At 52.0% G+C, this 24,380-nt stretch overlaps 1 protein-coding gene across 4 annotated transcripts in view; it reads right to left on the bottom strand.

Moving 5' to 3' along the window:
- Positions 1-6,480, bottom strand: part of ttn.1 (titin, tandem duplicate 1) — a 215,722-nt gene extending 209,242 nt beyond the window's left edge. For 2 of the 4 annotated variants that reach the window (XM_079253959.1, XM_079253960.1), the window contains exon 1: positions 6,247-6,480. The gene's annotated coding sequence lies outside the window, so the exon portion shown is untranslated. The remainder of the gene's footprint in view (positions 1-6,246) is intronic. The other 2 variants (XM_079253961.1, XM_079253962.1) reach the window with 2 other exon arrangements.
- Positions 6,481-24,380: the final 17,900 nt, after the last annotated feature.

Genomic DNA, 24,380 nt, shown 5'->3' with positions numbered 1-24,380 from the left:
AGACGCGAGGAACCACAGACTAGAGGCTAGGAATCAAACACCACATACCAGAGACTAGGAACCAGAAACTAGAGGCTAGGAACCACAGACTAGGGGCTATGAAATAGACACCACAGACCAGAGACTAGGAACCAGAAACTAGAGGCTAGTAACCAGAAACTAAAGACTAGGAACCAAAGGCTATGAATCAAATACCACAGACCAGAGACTAGTAACCAGATACTAGAGGCTATGAACCAGAGACTAGAGACTAGGAACCAGACACCACAGACCAGAGACTAGGAACCACAGACTACAGGCTAGGAACCAGAGACTAGGAACTAGAGACTCGAGGCTAGGAACCTGACACTAGAGACTAGGAACCAGACACCACAGACCAGAGACTAGAAACCAAATACTAGAGGATATGAACCAGAGACTAGAGGCTAGGAACTAGAGACCAGAGACTTGGAGCAGAGACCAGAGATGAGAGACTATGAACCTGAGACCAGAAACTAGGGACCAGAGACTAGAGGCTCGGAACCACAGACTACAGACTAGGAACCAGAGACTAGAGACTATGAACCTGAGACCAGAAACTAGGAACCAGAGACTAGAAACTATTAACTAGAGACCACAGATTAGAGACTAGGAACCAGAGACCAGATATCAGACACTGGGAAGCAGAGACCAGATATCAGACACTGGAAACCAGAGACCAGATATCAGACACTGGGAACCAGAGACCAGATATCAGACACTGGGAAGCAGAGACCAGATATCAGACACTGGGAACCAGAGACCAGATATCAGACACTGGGAAGCAGAGACCAGATATCAGACACTGGGAACCAGAGACCAGATATCAGACACTGGGAACCAGAGACCAGATATCAGACACTGGGAACCAGAGACCAGATATCAGACACTGGGAACCAGAGACCAGATATCAGACACTGGGGACCTGAGACTATAGATGCAAGACTAGGAACCAGAGATCAGAAACAGTAGATTAGGAACCAAAGATCAGAGTAAAGCAGAGACCAGATACGAGAAAACTAGACAATAGGAACTAGAGACCACAGACTGCACACCAGAAACTAGAACCAAGATCTATTGATTAGAAACCAGAGACTGGAGTCAATAGATGGAAGACTGAAAACCAGTAACCACAGTACAGACCAGAAACCAGATACTAGAGACTAGGAACCAAAGACAGGATACAAGAGACTAGAAACCAGATACTAGATGCTAAGTCGCTTATATACAACTCACTTTGGATAAAATTGTCTGCTAAATTACTGTAGACTAGAATAGAATAGAATAGAATAGAATAGAATAGAATAGAATAGAATAGAAACCAGGCATCATAGACTAGAGACTAAAGGCCAAAGACCAGTGGCTAGGCACTAGGAATAAAAGACTTGAGACGAGGAACCAAAGATCAGAATCTATGAGCCAGCGACCAGAGACTACAGATCAAAAACTGGATACTCGGAGCCAGATACCAGAAACTAGGTTTAAGAGAGCAGATACTAAGAACCATAGACCAGATACTAGCATCTAGTCTCCAGACATGAGACAAGAAACTTGGAACTAGTGACCACAGATTACAGACCAGAAAATAGAAATGGATACGATAGATTGGGAACCACAAACCAGTGACTAGAGACTAGCAACCGGAGACCAGAGACAAGAGAAAAGAACCAGAAAGTAAAGACTAAAGCCTAGGTACAAAGTACTAGAAACCAGAAACTAGAAACCAGATAGAAAAGATTAGTAATAAGAGACTAGAGATGAAAGACAATACTAGGAAGTAGAGACCAGATATTACAGACCAGTGACCACAAACTATGACCCACAGATCAGATAACAGACACCAGTGACCAATAACCAAAGACTAGAGACCAAAAAACTAGTAACCAGAGACTCGGAACCAAAGAACCGAAACTAGAGACCACAGAGTGGAACTTGATATCATAAAACAGAGACCATAAAATAAAAATAAAAATTCAAAATGAGACGCCTTCAACTCTAAATAGGACTGGTCCTCATCCACCCATCCTCATGTCCCCTCTACAGCCGGTCTGTCCTCATGTCCCCTCTACAGCCGGTCTCTGTCCTCATGTCCCCTCTACAGCCGGTCTCTGTCCTCATGTCCCCTCTACAGCCGGTCTCTGTCCTCATGTCCCCTCTACAGCCGGTCTGTCCTCATGTCCCCTCTACAGCCGGTCTGTCCTCATGTCCCCTCTACAGCCGGTCTCTGTCCTCATGTCCCCTCTACAGCCGGTCTCTGTCCTCATGTCCCCTCTACAGCCGGTCTCTGTCCTCATGTCCCCTCTACAGCCGGTCTGTCCTCATGTCCCCTCTACAGCCGGTCTCTGTCCTCATGTCCCCTCTACAGCCGGTCTGTCCTCATGTCCCCTCTACAGCCGGTCTGTCCTCATGTCCCCTCTACAGCCGGTCTCTGTCCTCATGTCCCCTCTACAGCCGGTCTGTCCTCATGTCCCCTCTACAGCCGGTCTCTGTCCTCATGTCCCCTCTACAGCCGGTCTGTCCTCATGTCCCCTCTACAGCCGGTCTCTGTCCTCATGTCCCCTCTACAGCCGGTCTCTGTCCTCATGTCCCCTCTACAGCCGGTCTCTGTCCTCATGTCCCCTCTACAGCCGGTCTCTGTCCTCATGTCCCCTCTACAGCCGGTCTCTGTCCTCATGTCCCCTCTACAGCCGGTCTCTGTCCTCATGTCCCCTCTACAGCCGGTCTGTCCTCATGTCCCCTCTACAGCCGGTCTCTGTCCTCATGTCCCCTCTACAGCCGGTCTGTCCTCATGTCCCCTCTACAGCCGGTCTGTCCTCATGTCCCCTCTACAGCCGGTCTCTGTCCTCATGTCCCCTCTACAGCCGGTCTCTGTCCTCATGTCCCCTCTACAGCCGGTCTCTGTCCTCATGTCCCCTCTACAGCCGGTCTGTCCTCATGTCCCCTCTACAGCCGGTCTGTCCTCATGTCCCCTCTACAGCCGGTCTGTCCTCATGTCCCCTCTACAGCCGGTCTGTCCTCATGTCCCCTCTACAGCCGGTCTGTCCTCATGTCCCCTCTACAGCCGGTCTGTCCTCATGTCCCCTCTACAGCCGGTCTCTGTCCTCATGTCCCCTCTACAGCCGGGGTCTGTCCTCATGTCCCCTCTACAGCCGGGGTCTGTCCTCATGTCCCCTCTACAGCCGGGGTCTGTCCTCATGTCCCCTCTACAGCCGGTCTCTGTCCTCATGTCCCCTCTACAGCCGGGGTCTGTCCTCATGTCCCCTCTACAGCCGGGGTCTGTCCTCATGTCCCCTCTACAGCCGGTCTGTCCTCATGTCCCCTCTACAGCCGGTCTGTCCTCATGTCCCCTCTACAGCCGGTCTCTGTCCTCATGTCCCCTCTACAGCCGGTCTGTCCTCATGTCCCCTCTACAGCCGGTCTCTGTCCTCATGTCCCCTCTACAGCCGGTCTGTCCTCATGTCCCCTCTACAGCCGGTCTGTCCTCATGTCCCCTCTACAGCCGGTCTCTGTCCTCATGTCCCCTCTACAGCCGGTCTGTCCTCATGTCCCCTCTACAGCCGGTCTGTCCTCATGTCCCCTCTACAGCCGTCTCTGTCCTCATGTCCCCTCTACAGCCGTCTCTGTCCTCATGTCCCCTCTACAGCCGGTCTGTCCTAATGTCCCCTCTACAGCCGGTCTGTCCTCATGTCCCCTCTACAGCCGGTCTGTCCTCATGTCCCCTCTACAGCCATCTCTGTCCTCATGTCCCCTCTACAGCCGGTCTGTCATGTCCCCTCTACAGCCGGTCTGTCCTCATGTCCCCTCTACAGCCGGTCTGTCCTCATGTCCCCTCTACAGCCGGTCTGTCCTCATGTCCCCTCTACAGCCGTCTCTGTCCTCATGTCCCCTCTACAGCCGGTCTGTCCTCATGTCCCCTCTACAGCCGGTCTGTCCTCATGTCCCCTCTACAGCCGGTCTGTCATGTCCCCTCTACAGCCGGTCTGTCATGTCCCCTCTACAGCCGGTCTGTCCTCATGTCCCCTCTACAGCCGGTCTGTCCTCATGTCCCCTCTACAGCCGGTCTGTCCTCATGTCCCCTCTACAGCCGTCTCTGTCCTCATGTCCCCTCTACAGCCGGTCTGTCCTCATGTCCCCTCTACAGCTGGTCTCTGTCTCAGCTAATCAGTTTCATCGCTGATATCAGCTGATCGGGTTCTCCGGGTTGTCCGGAGGTCCAGGTCGTAACAAAGAAGCGGTACACCTTTAGAACTTTGTCCTGAAATCCTTTAAAACACGTAAAATCTGAATCATCGACTAAATAAAGAAACAAATTCATTTAGAAAAAGACAAAAATTAGGAATCTAGTAAATAATGGAAGTAATTATATATAAATGTCTCCCGGCATCGAACCTCCGGACTCTGCGGTCTCATGCAGTGCACCACTGCATGAGACCGCAGAGTCCGGAGGTTCAGAGTGTTGGTTCCAGCAGGATCCTGCAGCGTGGAGCCAGAGCTCCCGTTATTTACATACACGATGATGATGGTGATGAAGATGATGATGATGATGATGAAGATGATTAAGATGATGATGAAGATGATGATGATGAAGATGATTAAGATGATGATGAAGATGATGATGATGATGATGAAGATGATTAAGATGATGATGAAGATGATGATGATGAAGATGATGATGATGATGATGAAGATGATGATGATGATGATGAAGATGATTAAGATGATGATGAAGATGATGATGATGAAGATGATTAAGATGATGATGAAGATGATGATGATGAAGATGATGATGAAGATGATGATGATGAAGATGATTAAGATGATGATGAAGATGATGATGATGAAGATGATTAAGATGATGATGAAGATGATGATGATGAAGATGATGATGAAGATGATGATGATTAAGATGATGATGAAGATGAAGATGATGATGATTAAGATGATGATGAAGATGAAGATGATGAAGATGATGATTAAGATGATGATGAAGATGAAGATGATTAAGATGATGATTAAGATGATGATGAAGATGAAGATGATGATGATTAAGATGATGAAGATGAAGATGATGATGATTAAGATGATGATGAAGATGAAGATGATGAAGATGAAGATGATGAAGATGATGATTAAGATGATGATGAAGATGATGAAGATGATGATTAAGATGATGATGAAGATGAAGATGATGAAGATGAAGATGATGAAGATGATGATTAAGATGATGATGATGAAGATGAAGATGATGAAGATGATGATTAAGATGATGATGAAGATGATGAAGATGATGAAGATGAAGATGATGAAGATGAAGATGATGAAGATGATGAAGATGATGAAGATGAAGATGATGAAGATGATGAAGATGAAGATGATGAAGATGATGAAGATGATGAAGATGAAGATGATGAAGATGATGAAGATGAAGATGATGATGGCACGGAGGCTTCAAATCGACACGTTTCTAAACCCGTGTATAAAGTTTAGCTGCAGACAATCAGCTGATCAGTCACCGCCGTGGTCCTGGTTCTGATCCGACCCGGGTGTCACCGCCGTGGTCCTGGTTCTGATCCGACCCGGCAGTCACCGCCGTGGTCCTGGTTCTGATCCGACCCGGGTGTCACCGCCGTGGTCCTGGTTCTGATCCGACCCGGGTGTCACCGCCGTGGTCCTGGTTCTGATCCGACCCGGGTGTCACCGCCGTGGTCCTGGTTCTGATCCGACCCGGCAGTCACCGCCGTGGTCCTGGTTCTGATCCGACCCGGCAGTCACCGCCGTGGTCCTGGTTCTGATCCGAGCGGGCAGTCACCGCCGTGGTCCTGGTTCTGATCCGACCCGGGTGTCACCGCCGTGGTCCTGGTTCTGATCCGACCCGGCAGTCACCGCCGTGGTCCTGGTTCTGATCCGAGCGGGCCAGCTGGTATTTCGGGTCGGCATGCGGGCGACAGATAAGGCAGCAGCCAGAAATACCGCGCCCCCCCCGGTTTGATTGACAGCTGCATGTGGACAGAGCTGGAGGTGGAACTGATATCTCTGCTGCTGATTCCCTTAAAAAGCCATGCGGCTCCAGCTGACCCCCCCCCCCTCCCCCGCCGCGCCGCCAGCAGCTATTTCTGGCTCGCCGCACGCGGCCTCTTCCTACGGCCAGAAAGTCCAAAACCTGAACACAGCGCACCAAAACCTGACCCAGAAACCAGTTCCAGCCCAGACTGGCACACCACTACTCACCTGTTTCCACAAGGGTGCCTGGGACGGATGGGACGGACCCGGTGGACGACCTGGTCCCTTTATCCAGAACCAGGTGGACGAGCCGGTCCCTTTATCCAGAACCAGGTGGACGAGCCGGTCCGTTTATCCAGAACCAGGTGGACGAGCCGGTCCGTTTATCCAGAAAGGTGTGACGTTCCAGGAGAGACGGTCGAGCATCCAGAGAGGCCGTAGTTCTGCTTCCCTCCTCGCAATCCCTCCAGCGAGGCGAGGCTGGGAACGCTCCGACTGCTCAGGAGGGCCCACACGCCGCTCCAGGCTCTTGTACCGAGGGGCCGACCTGCGCCGCCACCCAGCCCCGCCTCCTCAGTGGGGGGCGGGGGGGGGGGGGGGGGGGGGGGGGGGGCATGGCCGCTTGTGCAACTGGTCGCTGGTCGGCCATGATGAGTCTGCCGGATGAGGTTTTGATCTCATTGATCAGAAAGTACCTGACAGACTCGAACAAATTAAGAATTCTGATTGAGGAGAAAACTTTCTGTCAGAACCCCCCCCCCCCCCCCCCCCCAAAAAAACACACACACCCAGCTTAAACAACTGCTCATGAAAAAAGGAGGCAGAGGCTGTTCCTGTCAATCAACCCCCCCACCAACTCTATTATCTCACTTTAAACAGTTTATCTCCAGCTCACTTAGACAACTCCCCCCCCACCCTCCAACACACACCTCCCCCCACCCTCCAACACACACCTCCCCCCACCTCCCTCCACCCCACCCTCCAACACACACCTCCCCCCACCCTCCAACACTCACCATCCCCCCACCTCCCTCCACCCCACCCTCCAACACACACCATCCCCCCACCTCCCTCCACCCCACCCTCCAACACACACCATCCCCCCCACCTCCCCCCACCCCACCCTCCAACACACACCTCCCCCCACCCCACCCTCCAACACACACCTCCCCCCCACCCTCCAACACTCACCATCCCCCCACCTCCCTCCACCCCACCCTCCAACACTCACCATCCCCCCACCTCCCTCCACCCCACCCTCCAACACACACCATCCCCCACCTCCCCCCACCCCACCCTCCAACACACACCATCCCCCACCTCCCTCCACCCCACCCTCCAACACACACCATCCCCCCACCTCCCTCCACCCCACCCTCCAACACACACCATCCCCCCCCCCCACCCTCCAACACACACCATCCCCCACCTCCCTCCACCCCACCCTCCGAAGCACACACCATCCCCCACCTCCCCCCACCCACCCTCCAACACACACCATCCCCCACCTCCCTCCACCCCACCCTCCAACACACACCATCCCCCCACCTCCCTCCACCCCACCCTCCAACACACACCATCCCCCCCCCCCCACCCTCCAACACACACCATCCCCCCACCTCCCTCCACCCCACCCTCCAACACACACCATCCCCCCCCCCCACCCTCCAACACACACCATCCCCCACCTCCCTCCACCCCACCCTCCAACACACACCATCCCCCCACCTCCCTCCACCCCCACCCTCCAACACACACCATCCCCCCCCCCCCACCCTCCAACACACACCATCCCCCACCTCCCTCCACCCCACCCTCCAACACACACCATCCCCCCACCTCCCTCCACCCCACCCTCCAACACACACCATCCCCCCCCCCCCACCCTCCAACACACACCATCCCCCCACCTCCCTCCACCCCACCCTCCAACACACTACCATCCCCCCCCCCCCACCCTCCAACACACACCATCCCCCACCTCCCTCCCACCCCACCCTCCAACACACACCATCCCCCACCTCCCTCCACCCCACCCTCCAACACACACCATCCCCCACCTCCCTCCACCCCACCCTCCAACACACACCATCCCCCACCCCACCCTCCAACACACACGCATCCCCCCCCCCACCCTCCAACACACACCATCCCCCACCTCCCCCACCCCACCCTCCAACACACACCATCCCCCCCCCCACCCTCCAACACACACACATCATCATGGTTTGGTAACTCACCTGTCAATCATCTATCTGGTCCAGGGATCCATTTCACTGCTAGTTCTCCTCAACACCTCTTCATCCATCAGCTGCATGTTACCTCCCAAATTTACCCCAAAGTTTACCCTAAATTTACCCCCAAATTTACCCTAAATTTACCCCAAATTTACTCCAAATTTACCTCACGTTACCCCAAATTTACCCCAAATTTACTCCAAATTTACCTCACGTTACCCCAAAATTTACCCCAAATTTACTCCAAATTTACCTCACGTTACCTCCAAATTTACCCCAAATTTACTCCAAATTTACCTCACATGTTACCCCCAAATTTACCCCAAATTTACTCCAAATTTACCTCACATGTTACTCCAAAATTTACCCCCAAATTTACCCCAAATTTACTCCAAATTTACCTCACATGTTACTCCAAAATTTACCCTAAATTTTACCCCAAATTTACTCCAAATTTACCTCACATGTTACCCCAAATTTACTCCAAATTTACCTCACATGTTACTCCAAAATTTACCCAATTTACCCCAAATTTACTCCAAATTTACCTCACGTTACTCCAAAATTTACCCCAAATTTACCTCACGTTACCCAAATTCACCCCAAATTTACCCTAAATTTACCCCAAATTTACTCCAAATTTACCTCACATTTTACCACAAATTTACCCCAAATTTACCCCAAATTTACCCTAAATTTACCCTACATTTTACCTCACATTTTACCAAAAATTTACCCCAAATTTACCTCACTTTTTTACCCCAAAATTTACCCCCAAATTTACCTCTACATTTACCTCACATTTTACCAAAAATTTACCCCAAATTTACCTGTTTTACCCCAAAATTTACCCCAAATTTACCCTACATTTGACCCCACATTTTACCCCAAATTTGTTCCACATTTTCCTCACGTTACTCCAAATTTACCTCAAAATTTACCCTGCATCTTACTCCAAATTTATCCCAAAATTGACCCCCAAATTACCCCACATTTTAACCCAAATTGACCTCAAAATTGACCAATAATGTACCCCAAAATTAGCCCCACATTATACCCCATATTAACCCCACATTTTATCCCATATTTACCTCATGTTTGACCCCAAATTTAACTCAAAATTAACCCCACGGTTGACCCCAAATTTACCTCACTTGTTCTCCAAAATTTACCCCACATTTGACCACAAAATTTACCCTACTTTTAACCCACATTTTAACCCCTATTTACCCTACTTTTACCTCACATTTTAATCAAAATTTTCCTCACATTTGATGCCAAATTTATCTGAAAATTTACCCATAATTGACCCCACATTTGACCCAAAATTGACCCATTTTACCCCAAATTTACCTCACATTATATTCCAAATTAACCTCATATTTTACTCCAAATATAACCCATATCTTACCTCAAATTTACCCCACATTTGACCCTACATTTGACCCCACACTTACCTCATATTTTACTCCAAATTTACTTTACATTTTACCCCAAATTTACCCCACATTTTAACCCGAATTTACCCCGCATTTGAGCCCACATTTACCTCACAATTCACCCCAAATTTACCCCACATTTGACCCCAAATTTACCTCCAATTTTAACCCAAATATACCCCACATTTTACCCCATATTAACCCCAGATTTTATCCCATATTTACCTCATGTTTGACCCCAAATTTAACTCAAAATTAACCCCACGGTTGACCCCAAATTTACCTCACATTTTCTCCAAAATTTACCCCACATTTGACCACAAAATTTACCCTACTTTTAACCCACATTTTAACCCATATTTACCCTAGTTTTGCCTCACATTTTAATCAAAATTTACCCCACATTTGACACCAAATTAACCCATTTTACCCCAAATTTACCTCACATTTTCTCCAAAATTTACCCCACATTTGACCACAAAATTTACCCTACTTTTAACCCACATTTTAACCCATATTTACCCTAGTTTTGCCTCACATTTTAATCAAAATTTACCTCACATTTGACACCAAATTAACCCATTTTACCCCAAATTTACCTCACATTATATTCCAAATTAACCTCATATTTTACTCCAAATATAACCCATATCTTACCTCAAATTTACCCCACATTTGACCCTACATTTGACCCCACACTTACCTCATATTTTACTCCAAATTTACTTAACATTTTACCCCAAATTTACCCCACATTTTACCACACATTTACCTCACATTTTACATTAAATATACCCCAATTTACCCAGAATGTACCCCAAAATTAGCCCCACGTTTAACCCCAGAATTTACCACTTTTACTCCACATTTTACCTCATTTTTACCAAATTTACCCCAATTTTACCCCGTATTGAAGCCCACATTTACCTCTCAATTCACCCCAAATTTACCTCACACTTGACCCCAAATTACCCCACATTTTACCCCAAAATTTATCCTACCTTTTAACCCAAATTTACCTCACATTTGACAACAAATTTACCCATAATTGACCCCACATCTGACCCAAAATCTACCCAACATTTTACCCCCAATTTACCTCACATTACTCCAAATTTAACTCATATTTTATCACAAATATACCCCAAATGTACCAAACACTTTACCTCAAGATTTACCCTACATTTGACCCCACATTTACCTCACATTTTACTCCACATTTACCTCACAATTTACCCCAAATTTACCCCACATTCTATCCCAAATTTAACTCAAAATATATCCCACTTTTTTTTTTTTTTTTTTTTTTTTTTTTTTTAACCTGTCCAGCATCTCAGCAGACAGAACAACAATCTGCGTGCCGTATTTTTGCCAGACAGATTTGCTCTGTCAAGGGAGACATCTCATGTAAATAGCTGCCCTTGATAATCTGAATATTTTTATTATGATGATAATTATTTTATTTATTTATTTATTTATTTTCCTTTTATCATTTTGCAATCATCGTCAGTCTTGATACGGCCGAGCTGGACCTGGCAGGGAAAGAGGAAAAAGAGAGAGAGAAAAGAAAGGCGTGTCAAAGCTGCTAAAGTTACAGTATTTGCAAAACAATATAAAGTACTGAAAAAATACAAGAAGACATCAGTAGGATAGTGACAATATTCAAAAACAGACAAAAAAAATGAAAGATAAAAGTAAAAAAAGTAAATGAATGAATAAAATAACAATTCCAATCCCAACCGTTATTAAACATACCTACAGAGAGTCATCAGCAACATTTAGTAGGAAGCAGATGGGAAGATGAGCGCATGTGGGCGTGCACGTGTGAGTGTTCAACCTGTGATCATGCAATCAAAGATCAGCTGAGTGCTTGTAGGGGAGCACGACCACGACCCGAGGTGTAGGGGAGGAAGCCAAGGCCCCCAGGGCCCGGCAAGCCCACCGCGCACAGAGCCCGGGCAGGCAAAGCAGAGAGAGCCTCCGTCCCCCGAGCCCAGAGCAGTGGAAGCCTCCAGGCAGGCGCCACCCGGCGCCACGAGGCAGGGGCACCGGGTAGCACAGGGCGACGGCACGCCGGCCCGGCGGGCGCCGGGTGCTGAAGCGCGGGCCGCACAGAGAGCCGGCAGCCCACAGGCCCCAGGACCACCCGTCCCCCCCAGCAGAGCCCCGGCCAAGACCCAGCGGGCCCCGCCCACCCAGAGCTAAACCATCGCGGGCCGGCGCCACCACGATACCAGGGGCGGGATCCCCAAGGACAAGGACACGTCCAGTAGACCCTCCCCCCAACAACCCCTCCCCACAACCCTCCCGCTGCTTCCTATCCCCCTCTCCAGCACCCTCCCCATCCCCCCCCACGACAGCCGGAGCCGGAGGACTGCAGGCCCCAGACCTGAACTCCCCACATTCACACACCCCCCACACAGCCAACCAGAGACCCTGCCGGCCCCCTCATGCAGCCCAGGCATCGCCCAGGACAGAGGGCCCCCCGCAGCGCCCCGTCCCCAACCCCCAGGCCAGCACCAGGCCCGCCCCCCGTACCCCGAGTGCTCCCCATGTAGAGGGGACATAGGAAGACCCCTGGTCGCCGGGGTCCATCGGAAAATGCCCCTTAGGGTTCCCGGGACCACCGACTTCACCCCCCCACCGTGCCCTATATGCTGTATGTATGATGTCGGAGGGGGGCATGGGGAGGGGCACAACCAGGGGAGAAGGACTCCTCCCCTGGGCGACCAACTCCTCAGCTGGCCGTAGTAGGTGCCCCCACCTCACCGGGACAGCCCCAGGGCAGAAGGGCAAGTCCCGGCCCACCAGGTGGAGCAGGAGGCAGCACCCCGGTTGTCCCCCCATCCCCGGCGGCCCAGCGCCAACACTCCAGGGGCCGGAGAATCCCCGGTTCCCACCCAGACATCAATCCAGGTCCGGGGCCCGGCGCCACCAGCAACGCCAAGACTGCCGCCGACGGGAGGAGACATGGACCCTATTCCTACCCCCCCCATTCCCAACCATCCCCCCCCTCCCACGCCCCCGTCCACCCCCTCCTCTGCTGCCACCCCCCCTCCTACACCGCCCCCCCCTCCCACGCCGCCCTCCTCCCCCCACCTCCTTCGTGCCCCCCATGCCCCACCCCCTCCTACGCCCCCCCTGCCCCCAGCCCCTCCCTCTACCAACCCGCACCAAACCCCATCCCTCTACGGACACATCACAATCCCCAGGGAACCCGCCAGGTACCATAGCAGCGCGACCCCGAGGGCATGCCCCAGGCGACCAAGGCCCCCCAGGTCCAGGCCAGGCCCCCCCATCCCGGAGGGAGGAAGCCCCAAAACCCGGGGGCCCCGGCCCCCCACGCGGCCCACACAACAGCAACCCGGCCACCCAGCCCAGGCCAGCCCCCGACCACCCCGAACTCCCGCCCCCCAAGCGACCCCAGCCTCTGGGCCACCAGAGCTCCAAGCCGGCCAGGCGAGCAGCGCCCAAAGCAATGACCCGCCCAGACCCCCGGCCCGAGAGCCGCCCCGCCCCAAGCCCTCCCAATCCACCCCCCAGGGCCGCCAAGGTCCCAGCCCCCCCTTCCTACTAAGTGATGTGATTAATCAGCAGGGTCCAGGGAGAGCGAGCATCGGCCGATTCATTTTTGATGGAAGCAGATGTGATCTGGAGACTTCTGTGTTCCACCAGGAGATTTTTGTAGTGATTAATACTTAGACTTCTTTTGGACTTCCAGTTTAATAGGACAGTTTTTTTGCTTTACATCGGGCCACAAGGATAGTGTGTGTGTTGTTGGGGTCCATGCTGATGTCACTAAGGTCTCCCAGTAAGCAAAGCTTGGGGCATGCAGGAATGCTGCATCTGAACCATGTTGATAATTCCCCACAAACCTTATTCCAGACATTTTGAACAGGTGGACAGAGCCATAGAGCATGTAAATAATTATCTACTGCGTTACATGTGCACTGTGTGCAGATCTCTGAGTGATTTAGACCCATCTTGAACATTCTTTGTCCTGTGTAATGTGTTCTATGAAGGATTTTGTATTGGATGAGTTGTAGATTTGAACTGTCTGTCATATTAAAAGCATTTAGACATATTTGCAGCCAAGAAGGTTGACTGAGACTGATAGATAGGTCTGCCTCCCATTTGGAAGTTGGCAAGGAATTTCAATCATCTATTTTTGACATCGACCTGTATACTTTTGAAAGTAACTTTGGGCTACGAAGTTCCATAAATTCTGCTACTGTGGGAGGAAGTTCCAAGTCTATTTGATGAAGGGGGAATTTCCTAAGTATAATGGATTTGAGTTGCTGATATTCTAGAAATCTGCTACTATTAATTCCATATTGTGATGATAAGAGTGTCAAAAGATAAAATTCTTCTGTTATGGATAATATGCTCTAAATAATTAATTCCTTTATTAATCCATTGTTTAAAGTTGATCATATTTTTGTTTAGAAGAATGTCAGGGTTGTTCCAGATAGGTGTGAGTTTACATGGGATTATTGATGAATTGTTTTTTTTAAGAACTTCCCACCAAGCTGTCAGAGAGGTGCTGATGTTGACGCTTTTGAAGCACTTTAACTTTTTTACACTGAAGCTGAAGAATGGAAGATTAGAGATTTCCACATTGTCACAGAATGTTTGTTCTAAGTCTATCCATGGTTCATCTAATGGACTCGGTTTAAGCCATTTTAAGATATATTGCAGCCTATTGGCTAAGAAATAATGTTGAAAGTTAGGCAAGTCTAAGCCTCCCTGATCTTTAGGTTTTTGTAATGTTTTTAAACTAATCCGGGGTGGTTTATTCTTCCAGAGAAATTGGGAAGTTTATGATTCTAGTGATTTGAACCAGGTGGAGGGAGGTTTCATAGGAATCATGGAGAACAGGTAGTTGATTTTGGGTAGAACCATCATTTTTATCGTAGCAACTCTCCCCAAAAGTGAAATGGGGAGTGACTTCCAGCGAGTGAGATCATCTTCTATTGTCTTCAGAAGGTTAGTGTAACTACATTTTATCAGTTCTGAGAGCCTGGGGGGAATATTTATGCCTAAGTATCCAATGTTACCTGATTGTAAATTAATGTTGGATGGATTTCGAAACCTACAGTTAATTGGTAGGACTGTGCTCTTAGACCAATTAATAGAGTAGTCAGATAGTGATGAGAATTTATTAATTAGTGAGATTGTTTCAGATAATGATGTTTGCGAGTTTTGGAGGAATAGTAAAATATCATCGGCATAAAGGCTTATTTTATGAATTATATTTTTGGACTGGATGCCCTTTATAATTTGATTCTGTCGAATTGCAGCAGCTAGTGGTTCAATAAATACAGCAAAAAGTGAGGGAGAGAGTGGACAACCTTTGAAGATTAAAACTTGGAGAGGTTTGATCGTTCGTCCTGACTCTCGCATTAGGGGAGCTGTAGAAGATTTTGATCCAGTCAAGAAAGGAAGGTCCAAAGCCAAATCTATTTAAAGTAGCTAGTAAGAATTTCCAATTCACTCTATCAAAAGCCTTCTCTGCATCCAGAGAAACTATTGTTGTTTCCAGGTTATTGATGGTAGAGTAATTTATTATATTGATTAGCCTGCGCATGTTAACAGAGGAATATCTGCCTTTTATAAAGCCTGTCTGATCAGGGTGTATAATGAGTGGAGTTACTTTCTCTAACCTTGCAGCTAAAGCTTTGCAGATTATTTTAAGGTCTGCATTTATCAGTGATATGGGTCTGTAGCTAGATGGAAGTGTGGAGTCTTTGCCTGGTTTTAACAGTACAGTGATGCTGGCAGAATTCATGTTTTGGTGTAAGTAGCCATTTTCCTTTATTTGTGTCACCATTTAGAAAAACGTAGGGGCCAGTGTTGTCCAGAATACCTGATAGAACTCTGCTGGGAAGCCATCTGGTCCTGGGGCTTTTTTACATGGCATATGTTTGAGGGCTTCATGTAGCTCCTCTGCTGTAAGGGGGGAATCTAAGGCTGTAACGTGTTCCTGCTGTAGTCCTGGGAGGTCTATATTATTAAGAAACTGATTTATGTCATTATCTGATGGATCTAATCGGGATGTATACAGATTTTTATGGAAGTCTCTAAAAATGTTATTTATTGTGTCAGGGTCATGTAAGATATTACCTGCTGGATCTTTAACAGATGAAATAGTTGCTCTTTCTTTGTTTGTTTTTAGTTGACTGGCTAAAGATTTTCCAGATTTGTTGCTGTGTTCAAACCTCTCCAAGCGTAACCTTTGCACCAGAAACTCCGTTCTTTCATTGATTATTTTGTTTGATTCAAGTTTCGCCTTCCTTATTTGATTCAACGTTTGTTCATTTGGTAAAGCACTGTAGGCATCCTCTAATGATTTCATTCTTAATTCTAGTTCTGATATTTTTGAGTTATCCTTCTTTTTTTTATATGATGCAAAAGAGATCATTTTTCCTCTCATTACCGCCTTACCTGCTTCCCACAGAACACATGCTGAAACTCCTGGTTTATCATTATTTTCTAGGTAAACAGCCCATTCTTTTGTGAAATAGCTGATAAAGTCGGGGTCTTTAAGCAGTGCTGTATTGAACCTCCAGCTTTTAGCAGGTGGTGTGATTCTCGTATTTCTTACAGTGAAGGAAACTGGTGCATGATCGCTGACTGTAACGGGGTGGATCTGGGTTTCTGAAATCATACACACCAACAAGCTGCTAACCAGGAAATAATCTAGCCTAGAATATGAGTGGTGAACTGAGGAAAAACAAGTGTATTCCTTGATATTAGGATGAAAAGACCGCCATATATCGCAAAGACCAAGTTCCTCCATATATTGTTTAACAGTGTCTGTAGACTGCCAGGTTCTATTGTTTTCTGAATTATTCATCCTGTCTACGGGACCCATTACCACATTAAAATCTCCTCCTATGATATAAGTGTGTTGTCTGAGTGTTCTGAGACAGTTTTAAAAAAGGAATGAAAGAAGGAGGAATCATCCACATTTGGCCCATATATGTTAGCTAAACATAACTTCATATTTTGGATAGTTAATGTCACAATAATATATCTTCCCTCTGGATCTGTGGTTCTGTTGATTTCTGTGAATGTCACTTTTCTATTTATCAAAATGGCAACTCCTCTCTGTCTGGAGTTATAGTTATATATATATCCCACATTTTACCAGTAAGGAACCAGGACAGGAACCAGGACAGGAACCAGGACAGGAACCAGCCAGACCAGGACAGGAACCAGGACAGGAACCAGCCAGGAACCAGGACAGGAACCAGGACAGGAACCAGCCAGACCAGGACAGGAACCAGGACAGGAACCAGCCAGACCAGGACAGGAACCAGGACAGGAACCAGCCAGGAACCAGGACAGGAACCAGGACAGGAACCAGCCAGACCAGGACAGGAACCAGGACAGGAACCAGGACAGGAACCAGGACAGGAACCAGGACAGGAACCAGCCAGACCAGGACAGGAACCAGGACAGGAACCAGCCAAACCAGGACAGGAACCAGGACAGGAACCAGGACAGGAACCAGCCAGGAACCAGGACAGGAACCAGGACAGGAACCAGCCAGACCAGGACAGGAACCAGGACAGGAACCAGCCAGACCAGGACAGGAACCAGGACAGGAACCAGCCAGACCAGGACAGGAACCAGGACAGGAACCAGCCAGACCAGGACAGGAACCAGCCAGACCAGGACAGGAACCAGGACAGGAACCAGCCAGACCAGGACAGGAACCAGGACAGGAACCAGCCAGGAACCAGGACAGGAACCAGGACAGGAACCAGCCAGACCAGGACAGGAACCAGGACAGGAACCAGCCAAACCAGGACAGGATCCAGGACAGGAACCAGGACAGGAACCAGCCAGACCAGGACAGGAACCAGGACAGGAACCAGCCAGGAACCAGGACAGGAACCAGGACAGGAACCAGCCAGACCAGGACAGGAACCAGGACAGGAACCAGGACAGGAACCAGCCAAACCAGGACAGGATCCAGGACAGGAACCAGCCAGACCAGGACAGGAACCAGGACAGGAACCAGGACAGGAACCAGGACAGGAACCAGCCAGACCAGGACAGGATCCAGGACAGGAACCAGCACAGGAACCAGGACAGGAACCAGCCAGACCAGGACAGGAACCAGGACAGGAACCAGCCAGACCAGGACAGGAACCAGGACAGGAACCAGGACAGGAACCAGCCAAACCAGGACAGGATCCAGGACAGGAACCAGGACAGGAACCAGCCAGACCAGGACAGGAACCAGGACAGGAACCAGGACAGGAACCAGGACAGGAACCAGCCAGACCAGGACAGGAACCAGGACAGGAACCAGCCAGACCAGGACAGGAACCAGGACAGGAACCAGCCAGGAACCAGGACAGGAACCAGGACAGGAACCAGGACAGGAACCAGCCAAACCAGGACAGGATCCAGGACAGGAACCAGCACAGGAACCAGGACAGGAACCAGGACAGGAACCAGCCAAACCAGGACAGGATCCAGGACAGGAACCAGCACAGGAACCAGCCAGACCAGGAAAGGAACCAGGACAGGAACCAGCCAGGAACCAGGACAGGAACCAGGACAGGAACCAGCCAAACCAGGACAGGATCCAGGACAGGAACCAGGACAGGAACCAGCCAGACCAGGACAGGAACCAGCCAGACCAGGACAGGAACCAGGACAGGAACCAGCCAGGAACCAGGACAGGAACCAGCCAGACCAGGACAGGAACCAGGACAGGAACCAGGACAGGAACCAGCCAGGAACCAGGACAGGAACCAGCCAGACCAGGACAGGATCCAGGACAGGAACCAGGACAGGAACCAGCCAGACCAGGACAGGAACCAGGACAGGAACCAGCCAGGAACCAGGACAGGAACCAGCCAGACCAGGACAGGATCCAGGACAGGAACCAGGACAGGAACCAGCCAGACCAGGACAGGAACCAGGACAGGAACCAGCCAGGAACCAGGACAGGAACCAGCCAGACCAGGACAGGAACCAGGACAGGAACCAGCCAGACCAGGACAGGAACCAGGACAGGAACCAGCCAGACCAGGACAGGAACCAGGACAGGAACCAGCCAGGAACCAGGACAGGAACCAGGACAGGAACCAGGACAGGAACCAGCCAAACCAGGACAGGATCCAGGACAGGAACCAGCACAGGAACCAGGACAGGAACCAGGACAGGAACCAGCCAAACCAGGACAGGATCCAGGACAGGAACCAGGACAGGAACCAGCCAGACCAGGACAGGAACCAGGACAGGAACCAGCCAGACCAGGACAGGATCCAGGACAGGAACCAGCACAGGAACCAGCCAGACCAGGACAGGAACCAGCCAGACCAGGACAGGATCCAGGACAGGAACCAGGACAGGAACCAGGACAGGAACCAGCCAGACCAGGACAGGAACCAGGACAGGAACCAGCCAGACCAGGACAGGAACCAGCCAGACCAGGACAGGAACCAGGACAGGAACCAGCCAGACCAGGACAGGAACCAGCCAGACCAGGACAGGAACCAGGACAGGAACCAGGACAGGAACCAGCCAGACCAGGACAGGAACCAGGACAGGAACCAGGACAGGAACCAGCCAGACCAGGACAGGAACCAGGACAGGAACCAGGACAGGAACCAGCCAGACCAGGACAGGAACCAGGACAGGAACCAGCCAGACCAGGACAGGAACCAGGACAGGAACCAGCCAGACCAGGACAGGAACCAGCCAGACCAGGACAGGATCCAGCCAGACCAGGACAGGATCCAGGACAGGAACCAGCACAGGAACCAGCCAGACCAGGACAGGATCCAGGACAGGAACCAGGACAGGAACCAGCCAGACCAGGACAGGAACCAGGACAGGAACCAGCACAGGAACCAGCCAGACCAGGACAGGATCCAGGACAGGAACCAGCCAGGAACCAGGACAGGAACCAGCCAGACCAGGACAGGAACCAGGATAGGAACCAGCCAGGAACCAGGACAGGAACCAGCCAGACCAGGACAGGAACCAGGACAGGAACCAGCCAGACCAGGACAGGAACCAGGATAGGAACCAGCCAGGAACCAGGACAGGAACCAGCCAGACCAGGACAGGAACCAGCCAGACCAGGACAGGAACCAGGACAGGAACCAGCCAGACCAGGACAGGATCCAGCCAGACCAGGACAGTAACCAGCCAGACCAGGACAGGATCCAGCCAGACCAGGACAGGAACCAGGACAGGAACCAGCCAGACCAGGACAGGAACCAGGACAGGAACCAGCCAGACCAGGACAGGAACCAGCCAGACCAGGACAGGATCCAGGACAGGAACCAGCACAGGAACCAGCCAGACCAGGACAGGATCCAGGACAGGAACCAGGACAGGAACCAGCCAGACCAGGACAGGAACCAGCACAGGAACCAGCCAGACCAGGACAGGATCCAGGACAGGAACCAGGACAGGAACCAGGACAGGAACCAGCCAGACCAGGACAGGAACCAGGATAGGAACCAGCCAGGAACCAGGACAGGAACCAGCCAGACCAGGACAGGAACCAGCCAGACCAGGACAGGAACCAGGACAGGAACCAGGACAGGAACCAGCCAGACCAGGACAGGATCCAGGACAGGGACCAGCCAGACCAGGGCAGGAACCAGCCAGACCAGGACAGGAACCAGGGATGGAACCAGGACAGGAACCAGCCAGACCAGGGCAGGAACCAGGACAGGAACCAGGACAGGAACCAGCCAGACCAGGACAGGAACCAGGACAGGAACCAGCCAGACCAGGACAGGAACCAGGAAGGGAACCAGCCAGACCAGGGCAGGAACCAGGACAGGAACCAGCCAGACCAGGACAGGAACCAGGACAGGAACCAGCCAGACCAGGACAGGAACCAGGACAGGAACCAGCCAGACCAGGACAGGAACCAGGACAGGAACCAGCCAGACCAGGACAGGATCCAGGACAGGAACCAGGACAGGAACCAGCACAGGAACCAGCCAGACCAGGACAGGAACCAGGACAGGAACCAGCCAGACCAGGACAGGAACCAGGACAGGAACCAGCCAGACCAGGACAGGAACCAGCACAGGAACCAGCCAGACCAGGACAGGAACCAGGACAGGAACCAGGACAGGAACCAGCCAGACCAGGACAGGAACCAGGACAGGAACCAGCCAGACCAGGACAGGAACCAGCCAGACCAGGACAGGAACCGGGACAGGAACCGGGACAGGAACCAGCCAGACCAGGACAGGAACCAGGACAGGAACCAGCCAGACCAGGACAGGAACCAGGGATGGAACCAGGACAGGAACCAGCCAGACCAGGGAAGGAACCAGGACAGGAACCAGCCAGACCAGGACAGGAACCAGCCAGACCAGGACAGGAACCAGGACAGGAACCAGGACAGGAACCAGCCAGACCAGGACAGGAACCAGGACAGGAACCAGCAAGACCAGGACAGGAACCAGGGATGGAACCAGGACAGGAACCAGCCAGACCAGGACAGGAACCAGCCAAACCAGGACAGGAACCAGCCAGACCAGGACAGGAACCAGGACAGGAACCAGCCAGACCAGGGTAGGAACCAGCCAGACCAGGACAGGAACCAGGACAGGAACCAGGACAGGAACCAGGAAAGGAACCAGCCAGACCAGGACAGGAACCAGGATAGGAACCAGCCAGGAACCAGGACAGGAACCAGCCAGACCAGGACAGGAACCAGGACAGGAACCAGGACAGGAACCAGCCAAACCAGGGCAGGAACCAGGACAGGAACCAGGACAGGAACCAGCCAGACCAGGGAAGGAACCAGGACAGGAACCAGCCAAACCAGGACAGGAACCAGGACAGGAACCAGGACAGGAACCAGCCAAACCAGGGCAGGAACCAGGACAGGAACCAGGACAGGAACCAGCCAGACCAGGGTAGGAACCAGCCAGACCAGGACAGGAACCAGGACAGGAACCAGGACAGGAACCAGCCAAGCCAGGGCAGGAACCAGGACAGGAACCAGGACAGGAACCAGCCAAACCAGGGCAGGAACCAGCCAGACCAGGGCAGGAACCAGGACAGGAACCAGGACAGGAACCAGCCAAACCAGGACAGGAACCAGCCAGACCAGGACAGGATCCAGCCAGACGAGGGCAGGAACCAGCACAGGAACCAGGACAGGAACCAGGACAGGAACCAGGACAGGAACCAGCCAGACCAGGACAGGAACCAGCCAGACCAGGACAGGAACCAGCCAGACCAGGACAGGAACCAGGACAGGAACCAGCCAGGAACCAGGACAGGAACCAGCCAGACCAGGACAGGAACCAGGACAGGAACCAGGACAGGAACCAGCCAGGAACCAGGACAGGAACCAGCCAGACCAGGACAGGATCCAGGACAGGAACCAGGACAGGAACCAGCCAGACCAGGACAGGAACCAGGACAGGAACCAGCCAGGAACCAGGACAGGAACCAGCCAGACCAGGACAGGATCCAGGACAGGAACCAGGACAGGAACCAGCCAGACCAGGACAGGAACCAGGACAGGAACCAGCCAGGAACCAGGACAGGAACCAGCCAGACCAGGACAGGAACCAGGACAGGAACCAGCCAGACCAGGACAGGAACCAGCCAGACCAGGACAGGAACCAGGACAGGAACCAGCCAGACCAGGACAGGAACCAGGACAGGAACCAGCCAGGAACCAGGACAGGAACCAGGACAGGAACCAGGACAGGAACCAGCCAAACCAGGACAGGATCCAGGACAGGAACCAGCACAGGAACCAGGACAGGAACCAGGACAGGAACCAGCCAAACCAGGACAGGATCCAGGACAGGAACCAGGACAGGAACCAGCCAGACCAGGACAGGAACCAGGACAGGAACCAGCCAGACCAGGACAGGATCCAGGACAGGAACCAGCACAGGAACCAGCCAGACCAGGACAGGAACCAGCCAGACCAGGACAGGATCCAGGACAGGAACCAGGACAGGAACCAGGACAGGAACCAGCCAGACCAGGACAGGAACCAGGACAGGAACCAGCCAGACCAGGACAGGAACCAGCCAGACCAGGACAGGAACCAGGACAGGAACCAGCCAGACCAGGACAGGAACCAGGACAGGAACCAGCCAGACCAGGACAGGAACCAGGACAGGAACCAGGACAGGAACCAGCCAGACCAGGACAGGAACCAGGACAGGAACCAGGACAGGAACCAGCCAGACCAGGACAGGAACCAGCCAGACCAGGACAGGAACCAGCCAGACCAGGACAGGAACCAGGACAGGAACCAGCCAGGAACCAGGACAGGAACCAGCCAGACCAGGACAGGAACCAGGACAGGAACCAGGACAGGAACCAGCCAGGAACCAGGACAGGAACCAGCCAGACCAGGACAGGATCCAGGACAGGAACCAGGACAGGAACCAGCCAGACCAGGACAGGAACCAGGACAGGAACCAGCCAGGAACCAGGACAGGAACCAGCCAGACCAGGACAGGATCCAGGACAGGAACCAGGACAGGAACCAGCCAGACCAGGACAGGAACCAGGACAGGAACCAGCCAGGAACCAGGACAGGAACCAGCCAGACCAGGACAGGAACCAGGACAGGAACCAGCCAGACCAGGACAGGAACCAGCCAGACCAGGACAGGAACCAGGACAGGAACCAGCCAGACCAGGACAGGAACCAGGACAGGAACCAGCCAGGAACCAGGACAGGAACCAGGACAGGAACCAGGACAGGAACCAGCCAAACCAGGACAGGATCCAGGACAGGAACCAGCACAGGAACCAGGACAGGAACCAGGACAGGAACCAGCCAAACCAGGACAGGATCCAGGACAGGAACCAGGACAGGAACCAGCCAGACCAGGACAGGAACCAGGACAGGAACCAGCCAGACCAGGACAGGATCCAGGACAGGAACCAGCACAGGAACCAGCCAGACCAGGACAGGAACCAGCCAGACCAGGACAGGATCCAGGACAGGAACCAGGACAGGAACCAGGACAGGAACCAGCCAGACCAGGACAGGAACCAGGACAGGAACCAGCCAGACCAGGACAGGAACCAGCCAGACCAGGACAGGAACCAGGACAGGAACCAGCCAGACCAGGACAGGAACCAGGACAGGAACCAGCCAGACCAGGACAGGAACCAGGACAGGAACCAGGACAGGAACCAGCCAGACCAGGACAGGAACCAGGACAGGAACCAGGACAGGAACCAGCCAGACCAGGACAGGAACCAGGACAGGAACCAGGACAGGAACCAGCCAGACCAGGACAGGAACCAGGACAGGAACCAGCCAGACCAGGACAGGAACCAGGACAGGAACCAGCCAGACCAGGACAGGAACCAGCCAGACCAGGACAGGATCCAGCCAGACCAGGACAGGATCCAGGACAGGAACCAGCACAGGAACCAGCCAGACCAGGACAGGATCCAGGACAGGAACCAGGACAGGAACCAGCCAGACCAGGACAGGAACCAGGACAGGAACCAGCACAGGAACCAGCCAGACCAGGACAGGATCCAGGACAGGAACCAGCCAGGAACCAGGACAGGAACCAGCCAGACCAGGACAGGAACCAGGATAGGAACCAGCCAGGAACCAGGACAGGAACCAGCCAGACCAGGACAGGAACCAGGACAGGAACCAGCCAGACCAGGACAGGAACCAGGATAGGAAC

Source organism: Telmatherina bonti (assembly GCF_933228915.1).
Source record: "Telmatherina bonti genome assembly, chromosome: 15".
NCBI classification, from domain to species: domain Eukaryota; kingdom Metazoa; phylum Chordata; class Actinopteri; order Atheriniformes; family Telmatherinidae; genus Telmatherina; species Telmatherina bonti.
The sequence above is the reverse complement of the archived record's forward strand: the minus strand, read 5'-3'. Positions and strand labels throughout refer to the sequence as shown.